This window comes from Stegodyphus dumicola, chromosome 5 (assembly GCF_044657685.1).
Source record: "Stegodyphus dumicola isolate Sdum_Otavi_A_Nest chromosome 5, ASM4465768v1".
Taxonomy (NCBI): Eukaryota; Metazoa; Arthropoda; class Arachnida; order Araneae; family Eresidae; genus Stegodyphus; species Stegodyphus dumicola.
Window position 1 is genome coordinate 212884179 of NC_140772.1, and position 19751 is coordinate 212903929.

General features: G+C 33.6%; 2 protein-coding genes across 6 annotated transcripts in view; one reads left to right on the top strand and one right to left on the bottom strand.

Moving 5' to 3' along the window:
• Nucleotides 1-19751, bottom strand: part of LOC118184643 (uncharacterized) — a 343022-nt gene that overhangs the window by 235227 nt on the left and 88044 nt on the right. The window lies entirely within an intron of this gene.
• LOC118184641 (tyrosine-protein phosphatase 10D-like) overlaps nt 1-19751 on the top strand; it is a 222332-nt gene that overhangs the window by 68861 nt on the left and 133720 nt on the right. The gene's annotated exons all lie outside the window — the stretch shown is intronic.

A 19751-nucleotide genomic window follows, 5' to 3' on the forward strand; every position in this document is an offset into this window, starting at 1 on the left:
ACATAAAGTTTAGGTCTGCTTCGTAATGGTTTCATTGCCAAGGCATAAGACAGGCGTTCTTTATGCTTATAATTGTTTGGTTTTTTTTTATGTGATTACGGCAAAGCCTCGAGGGCTATCTGCCTAAGGGAAGGGTATTTTAATTTTATAGTAGTTATTTTAATTTTGACACCTTTTCCTTTCAAATCTTGTTTCCCACCTACATAGTCTTGTTCCCTACCAGAAGAAGGAGTTTTTAGAATCGCATTGAATGCAAATAAGTAGTATTTATAGGAAGTTCTACTTACTTCAAAAAGAGAGAGAATGCTTAGGATTCCTTAGTGGCGCGTGTTTGCCTTCTGGCTGCTTCATTCTTGAGTCTATTACACTCTCGTTACGTGCCTGTTGATATTTGCCGGATAGTTTAAATTAAGGGCCAACTACGTTAGATAATTGTATCTAGCTTAGCCTAACTGTGTTTTAGTTAGTATTAGTTTAGTTTCTTATATTTAATCCTGATTTAAAAGCCCGAGTGGAGGCTTTCCTGTAAGCTCGAGAAGAGGCCATCTGTTATCATTTCTGTGAGTGAATAAAAGGGCATTTTAACCCTTCTTACGTCTATGTTCTCTACTTGAAATCAGCGAGAGGTCGCTACTTAGTTCATAGGTTCCTCGACATACTATCATAGATAATAAAGCGAGGAACATTATAAATTAATTAAAATTTGCTGTCGCGGGTGAAACCGTTTCTGAAAATCTCGCGAACGTGTTAAAGATATAGCATTCACAAATGTCTATGCTTTACTTGAGATTCAAATTCTGAGCTACATCCGCTAATTCATTATGCTATGTGGAGGTTAGCGGACACCTTGCCGAACTATTGTTTAAAAATGCTACCTCTCTCTTTTCACCTTCCTTGTACGAAGTAAAAAGGAAGTAGTGTAATCGTGAAAATTTTCAGGCATCATATTTCAACGAAAATATCTATTTTTACCGCTATCGAATGCAATTTAAAGATGCTTTTGCGTGACATCTGTACGTAAGGACTGAATAAAAGACTCTTTTCCCCTCAAAAAATTATAAAACTGCTTTAAAATGAATTCTGAAAGGAATTTTTGGTGGCATCTGTACGTACGTACGGTATCTCGTCTAACTCAAAAACGAGTAGCCTCAGAACGTTGAAATGTTGTATATAGGACTGCTATAACATGTATATATGCACCTCATACTTTGGTTACAATCGGCCGCACCAAACGTATATAAATATATGTATATATATATATATATATAATGTTGTATGAACTTAAATCCATTTAGTGCGAATACAAGTTATTATTACTTGCGCAATTGCTGCAAAGTTAGTTAATAATAATTTATTTCCTAAACCGTATTGATTAATTGATTATATTATCTCCTAAGTTTAATTAAAGTAGAATTATTTTAAAAGTGTGCATCCATACTGGTAAGTTATATTTTGAAAGATGTTTTGAAGTAATTTGAAAGCAAAATGTTAATAATGTTTTAACGGGGACTGGAGTTAAATCATCACGAAATCCACTCTGTTAGCCGGCTCAGTGATCTCAGCTTCTTTACTCTTATATGTTTGTAAGTTGCACATTTTTTTGCTTTAAAAAAAATGATTGAATTATGTTCTTCTTATGTTCCGATTAAGGTTTTTATGCTTTTAGTAAATCTGCATGCAATATTTGTGGGATTATCAACAATTTAAAAGTTGTTTAAGTGCAGCTAAGCCTAATGAATTTTGCGACGGCGGCTATGTTTGTTTACATTTTAAACTTGGAAAAAAAAGCGGATTTGTTGCCAATCTACAGAAACTAAGCTTCGCAACAACAAATATAACGCTTTCTTTTTTTATTGCGAATTAAATATGTTTAATCCATTCTGGAATTTATTCGAGGAAATAAGTGTTTTAGATTTACTTCGTAATTTTTAATATAGATATTTTCAGTTTTTATGTATTTTTGCCTTGTCGCGAGGTGAGAACTGAATTAATTGCATTCAATTAAGTGAAATACTGAATCGTCTGTAAAAAACTGTTCTTTTTTGTTTTGTTTGCTTAATTTCTTTTATACATTGTTTTAGATTTATTATAGTATTTGAATAGAACATTTGGCAACGATTAGATAATTCTTCAAATGATATAAATTTATATGCATTCTGATTTATAATATGAACGAAATGTAACGCTATTAAGGGAAGCTAGGGCCAGAGTGTCGCTGCAGTAAACAAATATAGTGAATTTTAAAGAGTGCATTTATTCTATTGTGGTTTATTCGCTATCGACAAAGTAGATTTAATTCAATCCAATACGTTTAAATGAAATGCAAGAAAAAATGCGTACAATTTAATATTCCGTGCAAGGAAGTCATGTGGTGTACACATCAGATTTTTTTTAATAAAAAACGAGAAATATCTAAACTCATACTCTGAAGTTTTCTGGTTGGGGTGTAGTGCCGTTAATATGTTAAGTGTGTATCCGACCTCATTAACAGCAAGTAATGGTGAGGATAACCTTTTTGAGATTTTCTGAGGTTTTCTGGAAGCTCTAAAATGCATTTTTCTAGGAGATATCTGCCACTATATTTAATATTAACGTACTCGTATCAAAATACTTCAAAACCTAGCGGCCATTTCACATTCAGCTACCTTTTATTTTCAACTGATCCTCACCGGCTGATCTTACGCAACAAGTTTCATGACAATCACAAATCACTTGAAAGCAACATGGAATTTACGTGTGAGCATTCCAAAAAACAAAGAGGCGTTAAGTTTGTTCTGCGTCAGTCTGTTTGAAAAAAAAAAAAAAAAAAAAAAAGAAGGAAACAAATTCCTAATGTATGCACGCACAAAACATGGAAAGCAAACAGTAGTAAAAGGAAACTTACTAATGGCTAAAACGCGTTTTCTCGAAGAAGATTTATTATTGTGATTCCAAATAACAATGGACTGAGAAGACTTTGAATTTAAAAATTGTTGCTAATTGAATATTAACTCCATTGTTTAGCATAGGAGTGAGTAAAGGAATTCGTGGTTGACCTCTAAGTGTCCTGTCCTGTTGTTTTTAAGGCCAAGGCATAATTTTAGGAGGAGAAATAAGAAAGGTGTGGTTCTTCGATAAATACAAAGGGAGTATTTTTCTTTTTCTTTCCTGTTCCACATTTTGTATACGATTATAAAATTCCAGGCAGTTTTATTTTCTTTTAAATACTTTCAAAAGCAAGTGAATGGAATATAAAGATGGAAAGAACGTCATTTTTATTTTTAAATTAGCCTCATCTTCAACATCACTTTGAAATTAAATAATTCTAGTTTCAAAAAATCTGTGTCAAGAATATTAAAGTATGCTGCTGTAGAAAAATACAAGAACTAAAATTAAATTGTCCTAAAGTTCTGTTCTAGAAATTCCAAGAGTTTTTAATAACATTGTATAAAATGCCACAGGGAGCTTTTTTTCAGGAAAAAAAAAAAAAAAAAGGCCTACCAGCGGCTGAGACGTAAAATCGCTGAACACTGGTAGTTCGGTTTGAGGTTTGAGAATATCTCGAACGGGCTGGCTGCAAGAGCGTTTCCGTAGTTTTTTCCATGTGTACGAGCCAGTTTTCCTTAGAAAGTTCCCCAAGAAGGCATCCCTCCCTTTAGACAGATAGCCCTCAAGTGCTTTGCCATAATCAAATAAACTAAACCAGAAAAAATTATGTGTAGTCTAGATGTTTTAGTTAGGACAGTTAACTTTCTCGTTTCGAGAATTTCTATGATTATTTTAAAGGGAATTTTGAATATTTTGTATGATTTTCGTGAACATTAGATTTTTCCATGACGAATAAGGTCGTTTCCCAAAATTACATGCATTCGTCTTCCGACAAGCAGTTTCTATGGTATTTTATCATTTTTAAAAAAATGAGTTACTTTACAGAAGAAACCTATGTAATACATAATGTATTGTCCAATTAACTGTCCAGTTAAACGATAATCTTCATCTAACACTATTGATGCCTTATAAACTTAAATTTCAATTACAAAATGGCTAATGTAATCTTTATTTAATTACATAGTAATTTATTTCTATTAATGCTTCTTTTTAGGTAGCCCTCCAAACCCAAATGTTCTACTTTTCTAAGCTTACTCAGCAGATGCGCAGCGAATTTCGCTATTTTCACCCGTGTGATATATTTTACTTGCCCAAGTAATCGAAATCCTTCCACTGCACTTGCACTGTCCACCAGCGGCTGAACGGTAAAGTCCCTGAACACTGGTAGTTCGGTCCGGGTTTCGAATCCAAGACTGCATGGGCGTTTTTGTGGTTTTTCTCCATGTGTAACGTGTCCACGAATCAGTCTTCCAGTCAGTCAGGGGAGGGAGGAGTGGGTTTAAGTTGAGTTGCCCCCTGGTAGGGTTCGTGAGACCTCTGGGTGACAGATATGTGTTGCTGTTTGTATACGAACTCAAATCACTGTCTTCCAGACCCCACTAGACTGTAAAGTTTTAGTCCAAAGCAATTACATGCTTTTGAGAAGGTTAAAACAGCCTTTTTCTTTTATTTATTTAAGTTAGCGAAACAAAAGGCACCACTTGTGCTATAGTTGAACCTCTGCTGCTTGCCTGTATTTAAAGTAACATAAGATGAAGTTAAATTTTAATGTAGGTAATGAAGTCTGAGATTTTATACAAATTAGCCTACTTAAGAAATTAATGGCGCGTATTTATATATCGGCTAGAAAGATGCTTAACACCGGAATAAAACCTTGCCAGAGCTAGCGATAGTGCGTAACTACAAGGCAATGCTGCTAGAAGCTCTTACTTTTAAACATTCAAATCCTCGGCTTAAATACACGATAACTGCATTGCATGCTTCTGAAGATTACGTAAAGGAGTAAAAGTAAAGATTCAAACCATAATAACTGGTTAATTCAGAAAAAAATTACCAAAAGATTCTACGAAATGAGTATAAATTAAAAATATATTGAAGAATATATTTTTACGAATTTAAAGAAAAATATTACTATCAAATATACAGTCTTATATTTCCTCAAAAGAAAGTGAACAATGTTCTAAAGCAACGGTTCTCAACCTTTCAACTAACGTGTGCCATCTAAACAAAAATTGAAAACCTGTAGTACTACCACTACAAAGTACTACTACCATCAACACTCTTGAGCAAAGCTGAGATCGCAGAAATTTACGAGTGTTAGAGAAAAAACTCAATCAGGATGTTGGGGTTTTAGTTTTTGAATTTAATAGTTAAAAATACTTTGCTTCTTTGCGCACCTCCGGTTCAGAACCCCTGTAAAGCATTTCTCTAAATCTAGAATTAAAATATTTATTCTTTCTCGCAAAATTAGAGTGGCGTTCTGAATCTCGAGTTAGTGCACTTTTGAGCTTCTTTTCCGGCTTAATGCTAGGACACTAGCTGTAACTTAAACGTGGGGTAAGAAATAAATGATTGTGTATTTTATTATTTTCATGTTAGTCATGCCTTTGAAGGAGTCTTTCTGTAATTCTGGGATCGTTCCATTGTATTTTGCCTTACCCATTGCGCAGAACATAAGTTCCCCCTCCTTTGCTTGGTATTCAATATAATATTTAGTTTTCGCAGTACTGTCATCCAATACAGTATAAGATTTTTAATTTCGCAGTACTGTCATCCAATACAGTATAAGATTTTTAATTTATCTCTCAAATTTATTTTCCTTACGATACTGAGAAATTTTTAAGTAATAAAAAGCAAAACTGGAAAGCAGCGGGCGTAACGGTCCTATTTAAATCCTACTGCAGTAAAGCGAATAGGAAGGTAGCGCCATCTGTCGGCAAAATTGGTAATGCAAATTGAAAAAATAAGTTAATAGAATTTTAAAACTGTTAAAGACAGGACTGGACTTAAACTCGTTAACTAAAGAAGCTAAATCTTGCAAATTTCTTTGCTCCTAATGAAGAGGGACCTGTTTACTCTCGAAATCTGTTGAGTTTTTTGTCTAAATCTACGTCAGATACAAGGTTGTTTCTTTACTAATTTTAAGGTTCACTTTGGTGTGTTTCTCTTCTAATTCAATAAAGCGCGTTTCTTAATAATTTAAGGCTTCATTTTATTTTCTGATATGCCTGAAATTGATATAACATAAAATGTGTTTAATTTAAATTATATACAGCAAACAATTATCAGGAATACTGCAGTATTTTAATTAATAAAAAGTTTCAAACGCAAAATATCATGCAACTTAGTACAGAATATTTTGGATTTTTAAGTATAAGTTTTTGCTGCATATTGCAAAAATCCTTGTGGATCAATCTAGATTGTAGTCATTATTGTATATGATTTACCTTATGATTGTTTTTAAGTAAAAGTAAGGTAATTTCATAAATAGCATACATCTTCCAAATTTAAGCCAAAATAACCAACCTTCCAAAGGTAACGACAAACCTCGTGTGTTTGTAAACAAAAGTACATGACTGTATTCCAACAGACTTTCTATTTGAATAAAAAATTCAGCCTTGAAGGCAAATAGCAGAATTAATGATTGGACATGAAATACCCTAACGTTTTCCTTGTCGAAAAAGGGTGTGTACAGAAAATGCTGTTCCTAACTTTATATCCTTGAATGACGGATCTCGGCCGCGCGGCAAGATGTCAGAAGAGTGTTTCCCAACCACTAACAAACAATGAAACTAGTCGGCAATTCATAATATTCATCAGACTTAGAATGTGGTCTGATATAATCCACGAGTTAATGGACTGTCTGAGTTTGTCTTTTGAAAACACTTAATGGATGCATAATTAAGAGTTCTTTGTCGTGATTTGGTACGCCGTGACTAGTGAGGCAACTTAGCGGATTTCAGATTACATTTTAATGGCTTTGCAGAAAATGTGAGAGTGAAAGTCTTTGTCATATATGAAATTTATATGTATTTTTTCTGCTTTTTTCAATAACCGGAAACCTCGTAAATATTAATTTCACTCTTTTTTTAAAAGAACTTATAATTTCAAATGCTGGAATTCAATATGAATAATGGATTTACTTGACCTAAATGCTTTAACCTTTAACCTATGTGTCCGAGTTTATAAAGTCATAAGAGACGCATGCTTCTTCAAATTGCGTAATTATATATTTAAAAAATACTCAGAAGTGCTTTAAGTTATGTGCAAGTTCTTAAAGTAATAAAATATTATAATAATGGTGAAAGACATTAAATTATTTCGTTGATCATGATGATGATGATATTGCATATGGTAAATTATTTGCTCTAAAGGGGTGATTACTGATTGGAGCTATGTAAAAAATTATTTATGAAAAATTTCTTACAAATATAATTAATTTAATAGCTACATTATTGCATAAATTGAGATTCCGCTTTGAGGAATTACTGATTACCAAGCTGTTGAAAAGTAAAATGCTATGCATTTTTAAGCTAAATTTAAACATAAATGGAAATGTAGCGGGAAATTACTCTGAGTAATTATTTTCTTCAAAAGCAAATACACTTCATATAAAATATAAAATTCGCAATACACTTCATATAAAAATTTCTGAAAGCTTTCAGATTTCATATTACGCCCAGAGGTTTCTTTCAGCCCAAAGCAGCGTTAGCCCAGAACAGCTATTAATTTCGTTTTGGCATTTTGCGTTGATTCACTATAAACGGCGAATCACTTTTGAAAGAGTTGCCGTCAAATATTATTGCCCTGTATTATATTTAAAGAAATTAAATAATGAAGAATCTGCGTAACTGTATGTATGTTTCTCTCACTGTGATAAAACAACGGTACCTAGAGCCATCCAATTTTGAATAACGTACGTCTCCACCCGAATATGGGCATCTGGCAGCCTAAATTTGGAATTTGTTTTTATTATCTATTTCATATTTTGTAAAGCAATTATAAGTTTTTTGATTAAGAATCTCAACCATTTGAAAGTAAGCAATGGCAACATTGTACGGGTTGGGACATTTTTATCTCGACCGCGCGAGACTGTTCTAAAGATATGCTCTTTTAAATATTTTGCGATATTGCTGTTGGATTGACTTTTATGGTTTAAGTGCAAAGAACATGAGAATAATGATGATAATCATAACATGATGTTAAATGAATGTAGCACAGAAAACGTTAAAAAAAAACGCCCCTCTCGCCGTAATATAAAATCTGAAAGCCTTTAGATTTTGTTTCTCATTTTTACACACATACAGGTTTCGAGAGCATTTGGGCTCATGTTCTTTCGCGATAAAAATATTTAAGAACGGCATATCTTTACAGTTTCCGATAAACAGTCTCGCGCGCTAGAAATGAAAATGTTTATTCTCTACAGTCTTACAATTGCTCGCAAGTTATTGTGTTTAGAAAGAAATGCTAAATTGTCTGTTTTCCAAAAACATTTATTCACAGAGAAGATACGCATATTCTTTATTTATTAATAACTTAGTAGAGTTTCATTAGAAGCTTAATCGAGAATATAAAGTAGTTTTCCTAGTTATAATTCTTATTTATGCTTGTTAAAAGTTTCAGTTTAAAAAAAAAAAAAATTAGGGTTTTGGTGCTAATATTCATGCTATTAAATAAGAAAAAAAAAAAGAAAAAAACACGTCAAAGTTTAACCTAAAATTAGTGAAGAAAGAACCTTGTCTTTGGCTGAAATGTAAAAAAAAAAAAAAAAAAAAAAAAAAAAAAAAAAAAAACCACTACATTGATTTCGAGGCCAGACGGGTTCTTCTTCATCAGTAGCAAAGAAATTTGCAAGAACTGGAAAACAGCAGGCGTAACGGTCCTATTTATACCGTACTGTAGTAAAGCGAACAGGAAGTTAGCGCCATCTCTCGAGAAAATTAGTAAAAAAATTCTAATTCATGGCATTGCACTTAAGTTCTGTTATTATCATGAATTGATATGATATTAAAATATCCTAAAATTATTTACTGTATACATATAAAAATGGCACTAAGACGAAATTGTCTCTGAAATTCTCTATGGCCAAAACAACTTTTCAAAACTCCATTGTGTTTTCCAGCACGACAAGCTTTATTACTATTATCTCGATAAATATTAAATTTTAGAAATACTAAATATTCCAATGAGTTATCAGTGGCGTGTTTGCTGAAGGAAAACAAAACAAAGGTTTTCCCGAATTTTTCAATTTAAAGTACTTTACAGTTGCTTACATTTTTGTAGTTATTATTGTAGTATTAAAATTACATTTTTATAGTATTAAAATTACTTAACTTTATATTTTAACAGTAAAAAATACTGTTACTAAATAAGCCTTTTCCTTGCAATTATAGAAAATTATTTATCACACCGCAGGGAAAAAAAAGAACAGAAATATTCCAATAAAAGAAATCATATTCTTCCGAATTTCCATGTTTTCCTTTTTTTAACCATTAGACTGTTTTCCCGTTTCCGGAAACATGAAGATAAATGTGCTTGATGATCACATATTAGCTTTTACCATAGTGTCATTTCTAGCATGTACTGATGCTAATGGCTTTCTTTAACATTTTTTTTAATATTATTTATGGTTCCTACTTACAGTTTCCGGAGACAAAGCGTCGTTAAGTAATAGATGGTCATTATTGTCTAATATTACCGCTGACCGCTCTTTTGTGATGATGCATAACAAAGAATAATTTAAGCTGCCTAATGGTTGCTTTTATGCACTTTTATTGCAACTGTGTTATGACAATTAGGTGACGACATCCTATTAAGAAGTAATTTAGAAATTGTAATACAATGACGCACCTACTAATTATCGAAAGAAAACAGATTTAACAATATTAGGGTTATGGAATACATACTATTCATTAAAAAGCCTTTGGCGTTTCATTTTAAATGCATACTGTTTTATTGTATTATTATTAAACGCTTTTATCAATAGAAGTACAAATGATAATAAGATACTGTTGAGGTAAATATTTGTAATTAACTTGCGAAAGATAAACAGTTCACTAAAACTTGCGAAAGTACTAAAACTTGCGAAAACTAAAACATTACTAAAATTTGCGAAAGTTAAATAGTTCAACAAAATATTTGCATATATAAGATGTGATGTGCCATTTCCTGGCGAATAAACTTAAAAAATACAGGATTTTTTTTTTTTTTTTTTTTTTTTCTAAAAGAGAATTAAATTAAGAAAATGAAAGAACATATTTTTACTGCTTGATTATTAATTAAACAATTTTAATATAGATAACCTTGTAAGATCTAACCTTTTTAGTTATCCCGCAATGTGACTAGATCTATATGTTAAACCGGGCGATTTCTCGCGCCGGCGTGAAGAGGGAAAGGGGTTATACAAGAGGGAAAGACCCTTTTTATTAGGCACAACTCTTTACCAGATGGCACGGACTTTACTTACAATAGCGTTGACTTCTTGCGGTGAGAACTTAAATTTAACAATGAAATTCTAAAGGTAAGATGTAGTGCTAGACTACACAATTTAATTTAATCTAACAGGCTGGCTGAGCAACCTACACCGCCGATAGACTAACTAAACGGCTAGATGCGTAGCCGCTACTTGGATTAACAGCTGGAAGACAAACTAGCAAATGTGCGCTACATTAGCGAAATCACGCTATCTATAACCTTCTCGTTTCACCCTTTTAAATATTCTCGTTCACCTACTTAATTTGCATCCTAGCGAGAATATAAGAGAATTAAGAAAAGATACCAAAATTTAAATAACTGTTTAGTGAACTAACTTACAACCTCATGCAATACTCGCCTACTCTTTTATAACCTTTTTTAGACTATATTTTTCATGAAAAGCTACCAATACCATTTTATTAAAGAAATTAATTGCGTAATAACCATTAATAATTAACTACGTAAGTTTAAAATTCTGCTATCCGTAGCAACTTAACGTACTACTATACGTAACTGCTATACGTAACATTAATTTTGTACCTATTTTCAGCTTTCGAATGCTTTCCTTCTTGCTTTCTTTGCAAAGACTTATTAGTTAATTAAAGAAAATATTAAATATCTAGGTGAACATATTCCTTATTTTTTCTTTCGCTCACAAATCTTTATGCGAATTTACAATGACAGCTATTTTAAAGCTGAAAAAACATATTTCTGCGATGTTATCCTCATGCGAAGATTTGTAGGTGCTTTATTTTTTACCGCGGTATTTTTTACGACGATGTTTCAAAATTTCGATGTTTTTGAGTCTCTTTATTTTCCGACGACAATGATTTTTAGAACTAAGATTTTTTCATCTTGCTTTCTCTTCTCCACGACTTTTGTACAGAGTTGTTTTCACATTGCGTTGTTTTTCTCGCGGCATTTTCGTCCCCGAAATTTTCTCCTAATCCTCATACAATAACCATTGTTTACCGAGCGGCGTTGCATAATGTAAAAATGATATTCAAGATGATTTAATCTATTTGATTAACACATCACGATTACTTACCGATGCAATTATCTGATGACTGCTGCACTTCTAAGTATTCTGACTGAAAGCGAACTCATCGAAATCCCCCCCGCCCGAAAATTTTGAATTACTTTCTTTCTATTCATTATAGTTGTGAGGATTTATTTAATTTACTAACAGTTATTTTATGTTTTAGCTACTTTCATATTGCCTTTGCTTTCAACTCGCACTTCCTTGCCAAAATGCAAATTATGTAGCGCGCGCATATTCAAAAATGAGGTAGAAAGAAGTTAATATTTAAGGAAAGAAAGGGGAAATCATAGCATTTTCTGTCTGACTGAAGGCCACGTTGCTATCGTGATTTCTTGTCATTAGGCTTATTTACGCCAATTTTTCGAGTCAGAGCCACCTTGTGAGATATTTAACCTGTGAAGGCTAACTTAATTTTAGGTTATTCATTACCTTTTGTGTTGGCTTTTTTAGGCACGAGTTGGTGCCCTCTGTGAACTTTCATTGAGTGAATAAAGGGTTCTTTACACCCTTTTCCTGACTTTTTTATACTTTAAGACTTAGGGATTATTCTCTAAACCAGTGATCGCCAAACTTATGAAGCTTCGCAGCTACTGTACCGTTTTTAAATCGTACTGTGAGCTACTAACCAAAAAAACTAACAATTATTTAAAAAAAAATCTTAGATTTGTTTATTGCCTATAAACTTACATTTCTATTAAATATTAAATTAATTTTAATAATTGTACATAAGAAAGAAACTAGAGTGTAGTTAGTCATAAATAACAAAAGTAATGACATATTTTGTTCTTATCAGACTTATTAACTGAGCAGGATGGAACTCTTTTTGTCATCAACAATTTTTTTAATGTTGGGAGTGTAGGTAGTGGCTGCCATTCGAATACAGTTGTCCAAGTGTTCATCAGTGAGTGTGTTTCTGTAATTTCTGTAAATTTCATACTGGAAAATGAAATCTCACACAGATATGTAGAGTTAAGACACAATAACACGCCGAATAAATACTAATTCAGAAATAAATTATTTCCTATCTTGTTCATTTGCGGCTTTGCAGCTGAGGATGGTGGTTCGGTAAAAACCATCGAAACTAGTCCTGTGAAAATTTTGTAAATATAACGCTGATTTTTGTTGTTTGACTTCTGAATTAGATATGTAGAGCTGAACATTTCCTTCACTTTGAAACAAACCTGGACCAAAATTGGATATTTTTCTTTAGGAACAAGAGGCCAAATACTGATTCAGAGCTTGAAGAAAGCACATAAATCATCTTGAAAGTCAATCAGTTCCAACTCCACTGTCTCATTGTCTTCTTGAAAATTAGAATGATTCATAGCACAAGTAGAGAACGCTTCAGCATTAATCTCTATAAAAGATATTTGACATAAATCCTTTTGAAATCTTGGAAGCGTTTGTTGAATACACTACTTTCTTACGTACTGATACACTCGCATACCACAGTAAACACACACAAATGTCCTTTACCCGGGCAACGAAGTAATCAGTTTTCCATTCCGAATGAAAGTGATAACCTTTTTCTGCGTAGACAACCGAAGCGTTAAGCGATCTACCGAAAATGTCTTTGCGAGCTACTAGTAGCTCGCGATCGATGGCTTGGCGATCATTGCTCCAAACAGTCCTCTAACGTCGAGCTTCGTTTATGATAGAAAACGTTACACAGCTTTAACGAAAAACGCCATTCATCAACAGTATTCAATGTATGATTATTTTTCACCACGTTTTAGTGATTCATTATAGCCATAAAATCGAAAAAATTACAAATGTCAAACTGAAGAAGAGAAAGTGAACATGGTTATCAAACTGTAGTTCGTCATGGGTTCTTCATTATGTAAGCTTGCTTCTTAATGCAATCTTAGGCATGTGAATTGGATATTTAAAAGCCCATTAATCTACAGCTTTAAAGATAAATATCAAATGGAAAGAGGCACAACTGCATTGAATAAAACAATGGTCTTTGACAGAGAGGGCTTAGTTGCTCTTACCTTGCTACCTCCTTAAGCTGAATCCGTATCACAATACTTTAATTGTTTGCACGCATCCATTGTGTCAAGCGGCCGATTCTGGTTCAGCAAAGGATGTTATGAGCTGGTTAGAAAGATAGCTTCGTTAATTTTGTAGCACGGTCCACTTCTGCATGAGGCCAATAATGTTAACGCGGAAATTATGCAGAGTATTAGGGTTAGACTTGGATGTGAGGAAACCCGTCAATTGTAGTCATGTCGGTACGTGCAGCCTTTTCAGGAAGTGGTGACACGTGCAATTCCTTAAACTGATGATCTTGTTTTAGATAAGTAAACATGAAATGTATTATTTCTTGACTGAAGGCCAAAGTTTATCACTGTCGGGGATCAAATGTCATTTGCCTCTTAAGCAAACGACATTAAGCCAGTCCTGTCTTCCAGCTTCTTTTACCATGGAGTTCTTACTTCGTTTTCTGACTTCTTCTTGTCCTTAATTTGTTGCCAAAACTTTTATTTTCTCCTTGAGTTTCAGTACTGGTAGCCGTTTTATTGTTTCAGAATTGTAGTCCAAATATTTTATATTTTCTAGGTACTTGTAGGTGCCCGCTTCTGTTACTCTGAGTTTTGAAGAACTCATGACCATTGTCATATATTGACTTGAAGTAACAGGTTGTTGTGTAGTTATGATTACTCGATTGTGCAGAACCTAGATATGCATTTAGAATAAAGATTCTGGGATGAAATATTTTTCAGTTGCTACTATTATGTTGCACTTAAAAACTTTTAAACTTCTTCGCCTGTTCATAACATTTCATGTTTTTGTAGCGATGTTATTTAGAAGCAGGAGATGCGAAAAGGGAGCAAAGCCCTCGCCGAGACTCGAATCACAGACCTCTCGAATACGCCCCGAGTGTGCAGACCACTATACCACGAAGGCATGCTAAGAAGGCGGGAGGGTGGCTGGGGATAGGGGACCCAGGTTGCCAAATCCTGCCGGTGGAGAATCATAATCCACCACCTTTTTTATTTCGGGCGCCACTGTAGAGACATTAGGTTATTTTTTGTTATTTTTTTGGGGGGGTGATGCGGGAGACTTGAAAAATAAGCAATGCCTTCGTCGGGACTCGAAACACGGACCTCTCGAATTCGCGCCGAGTGTGCTGACCACTACACAACAAAGGCATGCTAAGAAGGCGAGGGAAATACCTTATAGTCTGAAAGTTTATTCACGTCAGGATAGTCCAAAATGCAAGATCCTCGTGGAAACTTTGCCTTTTTAGATCTTTGCATTCTGCTGTGTTTAACGTAGTTAAACAGTAACTTAGTAGTTTGAAGTGTAAATACTGATTGCACTTTGTGATACTGCGAAGAACTGTGCGAGTCGCAGTGCGTTTCCTAACAACATAGTGATAATATTCCCTGCGATCTTCTTCCTAAGAAGACAACTTCTAAAAATTATTAACATTTCTGAAAACATAATTCAGTAATGTAACAGACCATGTTATACAATGTCTGGAGCCGTGGGTGATCATTTTAGGAAGCTTTCACTTTAAAATAAAACTTTCTTTTCGAACTATCAGAATTTTAAAAATATACTTTGCCTCAGAATAGAATAGATGAGACATAATACTTTTTCTTCAGTTTTTAATATAACGCCTAAAGTTCTAACGTCCTTTTAATTTGTCACTTCAATTTTCATCTCGATTTTATAGCGTTGTTTAGAAAAGCACTTAATTTCCAGACATGTTGTTGATCTTGACTGCTTTTGCTGCCCTTTTTTACTAGTTCTATAGTTTACTCAAAAATAACTCATGTGGATGCCACATGACCTCCTTGCATAGCCTATTAAATTACGCACATTTTGTGCTATGCTTATTTTAAACATATATACTCAAATTTCATGAGAAATATATTTCTCATTCAATCATTTCAATTCTCAATTCTCGGCAAGGCAAAAATACATAAAAACTTAGAATATCTTCATTAAAAATTGTCAAATACGGAAAAATGTAACCACCAAATACAGTTAAAAGAAGTTTAAAAAACCATTTTGGCAATTAAAATTAGAGTTTCTGCGAGAAAAGGAACAATTCAGCCAGCGAGCATGAAGACAAAATTTTCGGTGCACAAAATTTTACCCCATTGGGCAAAAAGACCCTAAAATTGGCGCACAAACTGACTTAATTCACTATTTTGCTAAGAATTTAAGGGCGGCCTCGTTAGGCTTAGTTATTTAAACTTTTAAATTGCTCATAATTCAGCAACTATTGCATGCAGATTAACTAACATTAACCGGAACATACGAGCAATATAATTCAATCACTTTTAAAGCGAAAAATATATAATTTACTAACATATAAGAATAAAATAACTGAGCTCACCGAGCCGGATAACAGAGTGGGAATATATATATATATATATACATGCGTAGATTTGGTGCTGCCGATTGCAACGAAAAAGAGAGGTACACAACTACATGCTATAGCAGTCTCATATAGGAAATTTCAATGTTTTGAAGCTACTTGATTTTGAGTTATGCGAGATATACATACGTACGTACGCACGTACAGACGTCAAGAAACAAAATCTCTTCTGAATCCATTTTAATTCCATTTCACAATCCGTTTTGGGGAAAAGAATCCTATATTCTGTCCTTACGTACAGATGTAACGCAAAAACATGTTCAAATGGATTCCAGAGCGTCGAAATAGATATTTTCGTTGAAATATGATACCGAAAATTTTTCGCAATTACAATACTTCCTTTACTTCGTACTTAGAATTAAAAAGTGACATTTTACCCAAAGGATTACTGCTATCTGTTTAATGACATTAAACATAAATTAAAAATTTCTAATTCGCAAATCAAGAATTATTGGCCTTTTTTCTGCCCCAAAATTACTTAACTATATCATAACAATCGTGTCAGACGACATGGCTGTCTATTTCATACCCATCTTGAAAGAAGGGAGTCTAGTTCGACAAACTACAAGTATAAAGATTAGATACTCATCATTGCTTTTTTTAAACTCACGTCTGCGAGATGAAAGGAAACGGAAATCTGAAAAATTTCCTCTGTCTTCGCGGGCGTATGCAGGAAGACGATTTCTCGGCCAGTTCAGGTGTTCTTGCGGCCGGGACGCAGCCCACACTGCCCGCCCGCTCTCTTTTCAGAAAGTGCAATGGCTTCTCTATTCAAATGAAGACATACCACGGGTCATCTGAGAAATTGCGAGTCTGGTATTCAGGAATGGGGTAATTTATGCGGAGGCGCCCCTAATGCCTTTCGTATTGAAAACGATTCTGTACAGATTTAGTTCATTTGGGGTGGATTCATTAAAAGGAAATGGATAAGACATTCCTATAGAATAGCTTTTAAGAAAAGGGCGAAAAAGAATAACGTAACAATTGTTTTGCAACAAATTTTGTTAAAAGGTTGAAAGTTCAACAGTGCAAGTGTTAGGCAACATTTATTACCAAAAGAAGAACAGGAAGATTATTTTAACGCCTCGTTTCATTATAGCTAATCATGGCAACTGCGTCCACTCCATAAAAATAAAACATATTGTTACGGTTTTTGTATTTAGTTTGCTATTTTTAATAGAATTGTTATTAAATTGTTTCATTTCCCTGTGCAATGCTGCACGCGACAAGTTTTAAGAGAAAGCTACGCCGAAAAAGTAAAAATAAAGGAGTACGCGTATTTAACATTTCTCGTAATTGTACTCTTTTGCTATCCAGAAAAATCGAGAAAGTACCAGAATGTTCTCGTGCATGATTAAAAATGTGCATCGGAAATTCCAAAGATATGCTCTTTTTAAATTATTTATCTTTGGGCGTTTTTTTAACGTTTTGTGTAATATAAAATCTGAACGGTTTAATTTTAAAAAAAATTAATATATTTTTTATATTAATAAACTTCGATAAACTGCAAACTTTTGTGCTTCAAATATTAATTTTTAATGAAATTTAAAAAGTCAGTTTCAAACAATTAATATTTTTAATGCTTAGCGCTCAGTTTAAGCTTAGCGCTCAGTTTTTAATGTTTAGCGCTCAGTTTTAATAGCTTTAAAGGCTCATATTCTAACTGAAAGCTTGAAACTGATGCAATGCCCTACATTATCATAATGCTTAAATAATTCTTGTAATTTTATTCGGCATTAAACTGGCTACATGCTTTCTTTATTTTTCAGTTTTCTGTGCAAGGTGTGGTATAATGCATCAGAAAAATTGTAATATTCCAAGGATTATTCTATTTTACACTTTTTTGTTGTTATTATTGTCTATTTCTACATTTATTTTCCTGTTTAGAAGAATTTCTGCCAGTTTGCAGTTTTCAATCTAAAGCAGTGATTTTTCAAAATCGTTTATTTAAGGACCGTATAAAACTATCTTTTTTTAATTTTCCTCACAGACTGTATAGTGCTTAGGAGAGCCGACTGTGATACCAAAAGGCTCGGGTTCGAATCCCGGAGGAAGGTATGGTTGTAAGTGTCCGTCCCTTCATGGAAGGCAAATATGGCCCACCTATTAGGTGCCTCCATAATAAAGTGACCCCCCACTTCGGGCCTTAGTTAGTAGCCAAGCCGAATCTAATCATATTCAAGAAAGTAAATGTTATAAAAAACATTGCAAATATATCTTATGTTCCATCTGACATATAAAATGAGAAGAAAATCTTTTTTTATTATAAATTTACTTATAAAAACATACACTCTGAATACACTCATTAATTTAAATCTTATTATTGCATTAATTACCAAATCATGATATTGCGCAATAAAATAAAGGATACTGAGAGTGGTCTGTTAATTGAAGACCAGGTTCTGCGAAATAAATTTTATTAAACTGAAATTATAACAGTTTTAAATGCCCAATTCCATAACTAAACGGCTCAACGGCGGCCGAGAAGAAATGTCGCTGAACACTGGTAGTTCGGTCCGGGGGCTCGAATCCCGGCGAACGAGCGGGCTGCATGGGCGTTTTCGAGATGGTTTGCCCATGTGTAACTGTATACGAGCCAAATTTCCTTAGAAAGTCCTCCGCGAAGGCATACCTCCTCTAAGGCAGATAGCTGTCGAGTGCTTTGCTATAATTAAACTAAACTAAACTTTATACCTACTTCTCCGTGGAGTTTCATCCTTTAGGTTAAACTCCGTATAAGGCGGAAGAAGCAGTTCAGAACTGGCCAGAAATCTGACTAGCTTCAGCCCGATTCTGGGAAAGAAGGCTTTTTCAACACTGTAGAGACATTAGGTATTTTGGAAGCAGGAGTGATGAGAAATGAGCAAGGTCCTCGTCGGGAATCGAACAACGGACCTCTGGAATACGCGCCCAGCATGCAGACTACTGTACAGTAATTTTTTTAAAATTAAACCGTTCAGATTTTATATTACACAAAACGTTAAAAAAAACGCCCAAAGATAAATAATTTAAAAAGAGCATATCTTTGGAATTTCCGATGCACATTTTTAATCATGCACGAGAACATTCTGGTACTTTCTCGATTTTTCTGGATAGCAAAAGAGTACAATTACGAGAAATGTTAAATACGCGTACTCCTTTATTTTTACTTTTTCGGCGTAGCTTTCTCTTAAAACTTGTCGCGTGCAGCATTGCACAGGGAAATGAAACAATTTAATAACAATTCTATTAAAAATAGCAAACTAAATACAAAAACCGTAATAATATGTTTTATTTTTATGGAGTGGACGCAGTTGCCATGATTAGCTACAATGAAACGAGGCGTTAAATGTCGTCTGACACTATTTCTAATACTATTATTACTTATTTTTAAGTAATAATAGTATTAGAAATATCAAAATATTAGTTAATTAACTATTTCAGGTATTTAGCTCTCGTATTGAAAATTTCTTTTTAATTTTGATTTTTTAACTTGTGGAACCTTTACAATATTCGCATGAAGCCGTAAGATTCCGGGCAACGCAGTTTGAAAATCATTCGTTCCGCAATATTCTTGTAGCCGTCTGGGGCATTCATGTTTTACTTGTTCTTTATTCACTGCTGAAGCGGAATGATTTCGAATTTTAACTAATGTCTACGTACAAGATTTTAACAAGTAAACTATTGTCCATTAGAATGTTGACACATAAGAAAACTTTTAGTCACAGTACTAACTCTCCTTCATTTTCTGCTTGTGAAAAAAGCATCTTTCATTTTGTTCTTCATCTTGTTTGAAATCTTGATTATCCAATCATCTTTCATTTTGTTCTCCGTCTTGTTTGAAGCCTTGATTATCTAATCTTGGTTGTCCATCAAACTTGTTTGAAACTTTAATTATCATAGATATTAGGTTAGTATCCTGGATAAGACATGACTGCCTGTGAATATAGTTTCTCTGAGAAATAAGAGCACTTATAAATGCGGATATAGAAG